This window comes from Phyllostomus discolor, chromosome 2 (genome assembly GCF_004126475.2).
Source record: "Phyllostomus discolor isolate MPI-MPIP mPhyDis1 chromosome 2, mPhyDis1.pri.v3, whole genome shotgun sequence".
NCBI lineage: Eukaryota > Metazoa > Chordata > Mammalia > Chiroptera > Phyllostomidae > Phyllostomus > Phyllostomus discolor.
The window spans coordinates 53,642,810-53,652,849 of record NC_040904.2 but is presented as its reverse complement, the minus strand read 5'-3'; the positions used below and the strand labels follow the sequence as shown (position 1 = coordinate 53,652,849).

Genomic DNA, 10,040 nt, shown 5'->3' with positions numbered 1-10,040 from the left:
ATAGGAGGACACCCCAAACTAACAATTGACCTTATAAGTTGAAAATTCTGCATGCAGTATTCAGAGTTAGCAATTTCAGCAAATGTGCCCTATGCTAGCTATGGCATATATATGATTCAGAAAAATATAAACATACATACTTTGTATAAACACATACATGTATAACTTTATATGAGTTAGAGACAGGATTAATCATTATAAAAACTATGGTGTTATTTTTTGTTTATTAAGGATTTGGGTGAGGTGTTCCTTTGGGAATTGGAAGCAGCTGTTCCTTTATCAAAAAACATGAATTCAGAACAAGAAAACGTGTTCTAATTTAGATCCAGGCTACTTTACTCTATCTAGTGACACTTCTATTAGTGTCCACCAGGTGGCAGAAGACCATCAAATCGTCTTAAAACGTGAGCTACTCACCTAAATCGTTAGTATAGGAACATAATTCCCCATAATTCCACATACTTTTGCTATAATAATTGCCAAATCCATTTTGGAAGGTTAAAAGTGATTCTAGACAATATTGTTTGTATATTTTGCCCTAAAAAATGAATCCCAAGTGGGAATGATAGTGATAAATTTTATTTACCCCCAAATAAAACAATGGTATCATATAAAAATGCATTAAAGTTTTATGCATGCACACAAAAAACATACAATTGCTTGAGAAAAACATAAAAGTATTAGCTGCAAAATTCCCAAAAGACTACTACCTAGACGTTCCAAGATGGCTGCAGAGTAGGTGGAAGCTATACTCACCTGCCCCCAGCACCAAACCAGATTTACAAGTAAATTATAGAGCAATCAACATGAAAAACCAACTGAAGGCTAGCTGAACTGAAATATAATAACTAAAGATTTACAGACTGAGCTGCACAGGGACAGGTAAGAAAGGCAAAATTGCAGGAAGGGCTGGCCCCTGCACTCAGGTGCCACAGCTCTGAGAAGCCAGAGGGGTATTAAAGCCACAAAACTCCCTCCCTGCAGGAGTGGCCCTCAACCCCACACAGGGATCCCCAACCCAGAGGGACAGAGATGGGAAGAGGAGCCCACAGAGCAGCTGGTGGTGAAGACCAGTGGGCATTCAGTCCTCCTGGGACACTCAGACACCACCTTCCCAGGGAGGAGCACTCCTACTGCTGCAGCACCGGCCTGGGGAGCACACTGCCCGGTCTCTGACTGCTGGTGAGACCACACTGCCACACTCAGGTCCTGCAGAGAGTCTGCTAGCTGCACCCAGCAGTGACTTTTAGGACCCTCTCTTTCTGGGGAGGCTTTTGGTGGAGACTCTGTGACTAAACTGTGGTTAGAGAAAGAGGGCTGGTCTCCCCCACCTCAGGGGCACAGCTGGCACCCCTTGATTCACAGCCTGTTGAATCACTTGGCTGGCTCTGTCCTGCTGAGTTCAGTGGCTCAGAGGGACCATAGTGCTGCGAAGAGATGGGACTTTCGAACTATGTCTCTCAGGTAAACTTTTGTCCAGGAACCAGATGGGCAGGTTCTGGGGCACGTGGCTACACTGTGGGGCAGAAGGGGTGGTGCAATCCTATCTCCCCAGCTGCCCCACTACTACTCGGGAAGAGGAAGATGTGCCACCTCCCTTCTCCGGGCTTGAGGGCACTACCCTCAATGGGAGATTGTATGGTTTAACTCTGCCAAGTCCCGGATACCCAGCCATGCTGAGTGCAATGCTGTGGGGGGAAGGGAGAGCCGCTTAGAGCTGGGACATTCAGAATGTGAGTCCTCAGAGGCTATAATCTGGGACCCTGGGACAAGGACAAAGTGCTTAGCCCCCTCTTTGCATCATGCCTAATGGGAAATATTTTTGATCTGTTTCCTCGAGCCGAGGGTGACTGAGCTCACTCCTGCAGCTGGGATGCCTGGCTGTATCCGACCTGAACCTGTAGTGAGCCCCTTCAGGGGAAACTGGAATTGGAGACTTTGGCAGAGACTGAGTGGCTCTGGAGTAGAAGCCAATTTCTCCTCATTAAGTGTCTGGCTGTGTTATCCCCAAGCAGGGGACCCACTAGTCCTGTTCTCCCAACCCCAGTTGCCCCACCCTACTGAGCTTGCAACCTGTAGAAGAATATGTGCGTCACAACCAGCGTGAGCCCACTCTACTGTCTCTCTTCAGAAGGCTCTGGAAGAAGACCAGGCAAACTCAGGGAGAGGTGGAACAGCTGACAGGTGAAGACAGATCTCAGGGAGTCTTGGTCCTTTTGCAGATCTGCCCCCACCAGGAGGAAGCAGAATTTTATACACAGATTGACCCCTCCCATGCACACCAGGTCCAATACATGCAGTCACAAACAGGAAACACTGTGGTAGCTGCAGATAGGTAGCCAAGGCCAGTTACACACAACATCTGATACTGACCTGTACCTGAACCCCACCCAAGTGGACCCAGAATCAATAAAACCAGTGGTGGGCTTCAGAACACATGAGAGCTGGACCCAACTAGCCACACAAGTAGCACACCCAAGGGGGATCCCAGCAGGAGCCTGACCCCTCTGGGAACAGCTCCGCCTTGTGGGGCAGCCCCTGCACAGCGTCTCTTACACAACGATCCAGGTTTACCATTACAGTCAGCCAGCCTGGAGGGCCAACGTTCAAGACTCAGCTACAACAGGAGGGTGCACATAACCTGCAAGAAACATTCCTGGAGCATGGAATTCAGGGGATCTGGAAGATTGTGCCACTCCCTACAGACGCATTCATCACACGCCACACAATGAGCGTGGGCGTCATAGCAGATCTACCCAGCACACAGAGAAAAAAATGGGGAGACAAAGAACTATGCCCCAAAAGAAAAAAGATAAATACCCAGAAAAAGAATTAAATGAAATGGAAGCAAAAACAATACAAGATGCAGTGTATTTAAAACAATAGGTAAAAAGATGCTCAAGGACCTTAGGGGAAGAATAAATGATCTCAGTGAGAACATAAATGAAGAGACAGTAAGCATTAAAAATGACATAGGAACCATACAAAGGAACCAATCAGAAATGAACTCTAAAGTATCTGAAATAAAGAATACACTAAAAGGAACCAACAGCAGGTTATATGAAGCAGAGGGTCAAATCAGTGATTTAGAGGCAAGGTAATAATAAGCACCCATAGATGCAGAGCAGTGGGGGAGGGGGGAGTTATGGGATGGAGGGATTGAGAAAAAGGAAGAAGGACTCACGGACATGAACAACAATGTGGTGGTTGCTGGGGGAAGGGAGGTTTAAGGGGAGTACATGGTAATGGAAAAAAAGTACAATATTTAAAAAACAAATGGTAAGCACCTAAGGAGAGCATCAAAAAGAAAAGAGAATTTTTTAAAAAATAGCAAAGTCTAAAGGACCTCTAGGACAATACCAAACATAAAATCATCCACATTTAGGGATACCAGAAGAAGAGAGTGAATAAGGGACAGGGAACCTGTTTGAAGAAATAACAGCAGAAAACTTCCCTAACCTGGTAAAGGAAAGACACACAAGTTCAGGAAGCACAGAGAGTGCCAATCAAGATGAACCCAAAGAGAGCCAGACCAAGACACATGGAAATTAAAATGGCAAAGGTTAAATGAAGACTAAGAGAGAATCTTAAAGGCGGCAAGAGAGAGACAGTTAACTGCAAGGGAGTTTCCACTAGGCTGTCAGCTGATTACTCAACAGAAACACTGCAGGCCAGAAGAGACTGACATGAAATATTTAAAGTGATGAAAAGTAAGGACCTGCAACCAAGACTACTCTATTTAGCAAGGTTCTCATTTGAAATTGAAGGCAAAATAAAGAGCCTCCCAGACGAAAAAAGATAAAAAAGCTAAAGAAATTCATTACAACCAAACCAGTATTGCAAGAAATATTAAAGGTCCTGCAAGAGGAAGGAGGAGGAGGAGGAGGAGAACAAGAAGAACAAGAACAAGAAGGGGGAGGGGAAGGGAGGGGGAGGAAAATACAGGTATAAAGAATAAATAAGTACCTAGTAATACTAACCTTAAATGTGAACAAATTAAACATTCCAATCAAAAGACATAGGGTAGCTGAATGGATAAGAAAACATGACCCATATATATGTTGTCTACAAGAGATCCACCTTAGAACATAAGATATACACACAGTGAAAATGAAGGGATGGAAAAAATATTCCCTGCAAATGGAAACAAAAAGAAAGCTGAGTTAGCAATACTTCTATCTCACAAAAAAAGGCTTCAAAAAAAAGGCCATAATAAGAGACAAAAAAGATCAGTAAAGACCCAACAAGAGGATATAACCTTTGTAAACATATATGCACCTAACATAAGAGCACCTCAATATATAAAGAAAATCTTGGGGACATTAAGAGAGAGATTGACAGCAATACAGTCATAGTAGGGGATTTTAACACTCCATTGTCATCAATGGATAGATCTCCCAGAAAAAAAACAAGGCAACAATGGCCTTAAATGATGCACTAGGTTGGATGGATTTAATTGATATTTACACCACATTTCATGCCAATGCAGCAGAATATACATTCTCCAGTGCACATGGAACATTTGCAAAGATAGATCACATATTAGACACAATAAGTCTTAACAAATTCAAAACAGGTGAAATTATATCAAGCATCTTCTCAGATCACAAAGGTATGAAACTAGGTATCAACTACAATTAAAAAACTGAAAAACATTCAAACACATGTAAGCTAAACAGCATGTTCTTATACAATAAATAGGTTAGCAATGAGATCAAGGAAGAAATTAAAAATTACCTGGAAACAAATAAAAATGAACACACTACAGCCCCAAATCTATGGGACACAATCTAGTTAATTACATATACATACACTTACTGGTGTTCAAGCATAAAGCTGGGTAATTACCATAAAATATATTATTAATTTGCACTAAATTTTTCAGCTTTTCCTTATATTTCTTATTGAAATTAGTTTAATTATCTCATTAGAAGGACATATCCTCTATAAAGCACATTATCTGGATTTAAAATCAAGAAGAGTTTTCTAGATAAATGTACATTCAGACACCAAATACAAGCTACCAATTGACATAATAAAATAATAATGAAAATGTAATTTCCTTGATTATGGGGTGCTCAGACTACACTGAGGTCCCATTTCCTCCAGCAGGACTGCCTCATACTCCCCCACTGCTTTCCACAAGCTACATGTGATCTGGGTCCTAGTTATTGAGTCCTTAAGGCAGGGGCTGCCTTCACCCCACAACCCCTGAGTGGACCAGTATCCTCCTGAGCTCCACCTCCTGTCCATCCCCCTCCCCAGCCCTGGTCCATGGAAAAATCAATCCCTGGTGCCCAAAGGTTGGGGAGCACTGCTTTAAGGAATCCTAGCCAAGAATGAGAATCTGGTTTCTGCAAGTCCTTGGTTCCGAGCCAGGCTATGACAATCCTACGGTCCATGTCAAGTCACAAGAGTGCAAGTAACTGCTTCAGTGAAAATGCAAAGGATCCACACATACAAGAGTAAGAATATAGTTTCCTTCTTCAGGATGCAATAAATGTTCTCACTGAAAAATGTATGTTTAACATTCAGTTCTCACCCACTTGGGTGCAGGCTCTGTTGATGCTGCTGCCCCTGCCTCTACGAAGCTCATTTTTATAGTGGCCTCTACCCCTCACATCTAGTGAGCTATACAACATGACGGATGTTTTCAGATTCTATTTATAGAGGAATGCAAAATAAACGTGTAAAAAAAATACTTAGACCAAATTAGGCTGTGCTCTTCAAAACTACGCATTTCTCTTACTAAGAGTTGTAAAAGCTTTACAAACTTTTAGCTGACAGAGTGTCATTTATCCTTGAATTGTTTAGATGAACTTATATGAGGAGGGAACACCTCCCACGTGAGCATGTGCAGGACTTGGAGGGCAAGGACAGAAGATGAATGAGCACAGCACTGGGTGTCACGGGGAAACAGGAGGAAGTGGGGGAGGGAAACGGAGAGGCGAAGTACAACGAGGAAAACATGGTGACTCTGGCTGTGCGAATCTCTCAGCTAGTCCTGAAGGCTGGTGCAGATGGTCAAGGGGAGACACGTCTCCTGCTTTGCTGCTCTGCGTGCCCGCCTTGGAAGGAGGGCGATCAGCACTGAGGGAGAAGGTCTAGCCTTAGCTCCACAGATTAAATCAACATGAACAGGCTGAACGGTGATTCTTGGGGAGTGCCCAAGAAAATGTCACAAATGCCCGGGATGTTATTTCACACCGACTTGAAGTCTGGTGCAGTTTCACACAGTCCATGACGAAGCACCTTGTGAGCACACATTGATAAATCTACCACATCTTCGTCTGAGGTTCATGAGCACCATTTAAAAAAAATACTGTGCCAATCACCTGGACAACTATTGTGGGAGGACCTTAAAAATTTACAGACTCAGAAGACAATCAATATTAAGGTTGTGATTTCCCCTCAGGGAGTAGCAGATCTTAGTAAAGCTAATGTAAACATTGCCACTGTTATCACAGACAATCAGAGCTCAGGCAGTCAGCGGCGGGGTAAACATGGGACTCAGAGGTGCCCTGTGGACTCCAGCCAGCTTCCCCGGATGTGTGGCCACCGTGTCCAGCAGCCAGAGGCAAGCGGAAGGCTGCGGCATCTCCTGGCTTCCTGATAGTGGGATCTGCAGTGCCCCCGGCACCTCCCACCACTGACACTGATACCACAGACAGGGAGTAACAGGGAGTCTCCCCCATGGGCCAAGAAGGCACAGGGAGAGGTTCTTAGACTCAGTAGACCAAAGGCTAGAAAGATGAAGGAACAAGGTTGGGTAGAACAAAAGCCCTCCCCTCTCTATCCCTGTAAGAACCTTGGGCTTGAGCAGGAAGAGGATATGGTCTTTGAGGAGGGAGTCCAGCATGCTCCCAGGTCCTGACACCTGAATAAACCTCTTTCCTTTTGCACCAGCACCTGTCTCAGGAGTCTGGCTTTCATTGCAGCAGGCGGCTGAACCTGTGTTTCTGGTTACACCTCAACTGTTAAAGACAATAACTAGAAATGATCTGTTACTGTTTTGTACCTCCAAAGGATTACATCATTCACTCAAGATAAATAGCAAAAGAAATCTTTCCGTTAACCGTCTCTAACAGCACACAGCAACTTTGTCAATTGTCTGATCTGTAATATGTAGTCTTCTAAGAAGTAAATTATCTTCACGCCACTTCTCTGTATATAGTTAGTGTTAATGTACATGTGACATTAATGAGTGCTATTTATAACTACTGACCTTCAGGAATGTGAGTCTGCTGATGTATAATTCATCGTGACATTTCTTGGGAAATTATAGAAAATTTGCCATTACTCAAATGTAACATTAGGATATAAAGACACTTCTTTTATGCTATGCTGCCTTGAAAAACATTATATATATATATGTATTTCTAAAAAGTTTGCATTAAATATATTACAATGCTAGCAAGTGAGATTTGAAGTGTGTTTATAATTCCATTCAACAAACAAAAGCCTTAAACACAGAAAACTTGAAGAGCACCCCATACTTGCTGTGACAGCTTGCCCCTCGTATATAGACATATATGCACATGCACACACAAATATACACAAGTGTATATTCACACACATTACAATCACAGCTGCTATAAGTCTAGAGCACATTACGTTCAAAGGACCCCTCTGCTTTGCAAACTTTAGTTCATTTAAACTCCACAACAACCCTAAAGGCAGCATTTTAACTCTCATTTTATAGGTGGAAAAAACTGAAGCTTTGATAAATGAAGTAAATTGGCAATTTTTATATAACTAATCAGTATGGGCACTGGGGTTTGAAACCGAAAGCCTACTGGACTTTAAAGCCCATGGTTTGTCCACTGTGCTCCCCGAGGCCCCTGCATCTTGTGGGGAGTCTTGTGAGTGGGCTTCCAGGGCAGGCAGAAAGTGCCTGGCACCCGGAGAGCATGGGATAAAGCTGAACTTCATTTATTTTATGCTCACGCTGTGTCTGTATGGCTATGTGCCCATATCTACCCTTATCTAAAAGCCAGCTTTTACTAACTCCTTCAAGATCCAGTGGTTCTACTAAATGCTGGGAATCTTAGAACATTAACCACATAATTCTTTCAGTAGATGACTTTGCAGACTGTAGCCTTCTTGTCCCCTGGGCCAGTGACTAGTAGTTCTCACCCACAGTAGTGTCACAGCTGAGTCACACCCACAGGGGAGGGCTCTTTGGACTGGAAAGTACTAGCTCCATAGGGGTTCCGCCAAGCATTGCGAGGCTGCCTCTTCCGGTACTCACAAACTGTTGACCACAAGAAGCGCATTTCAGGGACAGCACGCAGCTCTCGTGGAGATGCAGCTAGTACTTGTCCAGCTTGTTCAATGGAGAACTTCCGGTTGCTGGTATCCATGCCCACGGCCAGCCACTCCCGTTGGGCAGTCCCCAAGGGAGAGTATCTGTGAGGTGCAGTCGTGCTGCTGCAGCTGTGGCCCTTCCGTAGGCCCCAGGATCTGACCCTGCTGTCCACGCCGCGGTCCAGAGCTTGGTGCCATCGTTAGGAATGTCAGTACAGCTGGACTCATCCGTGTGGCCCTGGAATTGCCTCACCAGCGTCTGTTTGTGCAGGTCCCACAGGGCAGTGTTGCCATTGCTGCAACAGGAGAAGCAGACCTGGGAGTTGGCCAGGGTGTGGCAGGCTGTGGGGGTCAGGGCAGGGAGCTGGGGCAGAGGACTGCAGGATGTCAGCGCTGCCTCGATGCTCGAGGTCGCAGCAGACAGGTCCCAAATGGACAAGTGCTGACCTCCCCTTCCACTATCTGAGTACAGCCACTAGGGGGCAGTTGGCGGAACAGATGTAGTTCTCTCCACTCAGACAGTCTAGCTCAGAGTCTGCGCTCGTATTGCCCGGGTGGCTGATGTCCCAGACCTTGACGCAGCCCTTCTCACCCATGCACACGTGCCTCGAGGGGTGATTGATGGTCACTGCACCCACCATCTCCCAGTGGCTCAGGGCATTGATCTGGTGAGTGTGTTGGGGGATGCCAGGCACACTGAGGGCATCAGGAGGAAAGGGGACAGGCTGCATCTGCCCACCTGCCATCCTGTAGAAGAAGTACACAGATGTCCCCCAGGGATTCCTGCCAGGTTGGAAGGGATCGCAGGTACTCACACGAGAGCAGGGAGGATCAAACCCAACCAGGGGGGCACCCCCAGTAGACCACCACAGCGGCTGCTGCGCTCATCTGCCTGGACTGTTTTAGAGGCGGGAGGAGGTGGTGCAGGGACTGGTCAGCTTGCCCTTGATGCCATTCCCAACAGGCCGGGGCACAGGTCGGCAGCATCTTGGTTAATGAGGAGATCCCTTGTGGAGGCCTGCAGAGGCCTGGGCAGAGTCCTGGAGTGGCGCTGGTGCCCAGCGTTTGCATGTCAGGTGCCCGTGTGCTGGCTTTCTCATGCAAGCTGCTGTCTTTGAATTTCAAAGAAGGGTAACTTCCCCAGGAGACTAGACATTTGGATGCAGAAAGCATCTTTCTTCCGCAGAGGGTTTTTGTCAGCCCCATTTCCCTGGGTGAGTGGGTGGCACTTGCTCTCAGAGAAGAAGGGTCCTCATTAGACACATACACAATTAAATTGCTGCTTTTGTCACCATCACTGTCATAGTGGCTGGAGTCCTTATCACCCACATTTCTTTTTTTGATGTTGTTGGAAAATTCAGGCTCACGTCTGCATTTAGCTGTGCCTCTTAAGACTGTCTGGGACCAAGGGGGAATTACCAATTACCAAGGGGGAATTACCAATTGTGCCCGGTTCCCTGTCTCCACAGTGCTCTGGAAGATGTATTCTCAGCTTCAGTCCATTATAACTATGTGGACACATGTGTGTGCCTATTTTTCAAAACAAGCCAGAAATTTGCATTTTAGGTAAAACAGCTAATTTTAAACTTTGGGCTTCAATTTAGAAAACAACATAAGTGCTGCCTCAGCCCATTAGCATTTGGGCCATACACAGCCGGGGTGGTCTGGCTGAACCAGGGAGCTGATCCTTACCAGGAGAGCTGAGTTCCATCACAGCACCTTTAGGGGGGATC

The 10,040-nt window shown here is 45.5% G+C and overlaps 1 pseudogene; it reads right to left on the bottom strand.

The window, feature by feature from the left end:
- Window positions 1-5,658: 5,658 nt before the first annotated feature.
- LOC114515346 lies at window positions 5,659-9,829 on the bottom strand (annotated as a pseudogene).
- Window positions 9,830-10,040: the final 211 nt, after the last annotated feature.